Consider the following 238-nt stretch of genomic DNA (forward strand, 5'->3'; position numbering starts at 1 on the left):
TAGAGGCATGGAGGGCAGGCGGGCAGGGGAGATGGTGGGAAAGAAAAAGAAAACATGAGCAAAAAGAAAAAACAAACCAAAAAACCAGACAACACAGAGCGCACATCAGCGCCCGGGCAGGAACCAGGGAAGCACCTGCCACCTCCCGCAGCCAGACCCGCGCTCGCAGCTGGGCTCTCCCTTGCCGGCACGCGCTGAAACACAGGCTTGTTACGCCTGGCTTGTTACGCCAAGTTGC

The 238-nt window shown here is 58.0% G+C and overlaps 1 protein-coding gene across 1 annotated transcript in view; it reads right to left on the bottom strand.

Moving 5' to 3' along the window:
- LOC104624868 (ATP-binding cassette sub-family A member 2-like) overlaps positions 1-238 on the bottom strand; it is a gene marked incomplete at its 3' end in the record, with an annotated part of 4,476 nt that overhangs the window by 3,309 nt on the left and 929 nt on the right. The gene's annotated exons all lie outside the window — the stretch shown is intronic.

This window comes from Phaethon lepturus, unplaced genomic scaffold, assembly GCF_000687285.1.
Source record: "Phaethon lepturus isolate BGI_N335 unplaced genomic scaffold, ASM68728v1 scaffold29188, whole genome shotgun sequence".
Classification (NCBI taxonomy): domain Eukaryota; kingdom Metazoa; phylum Chordata; class Aves; order Phaethontiformes; family Phaethontidae; genus Phaethon; species Phaethon lepturus.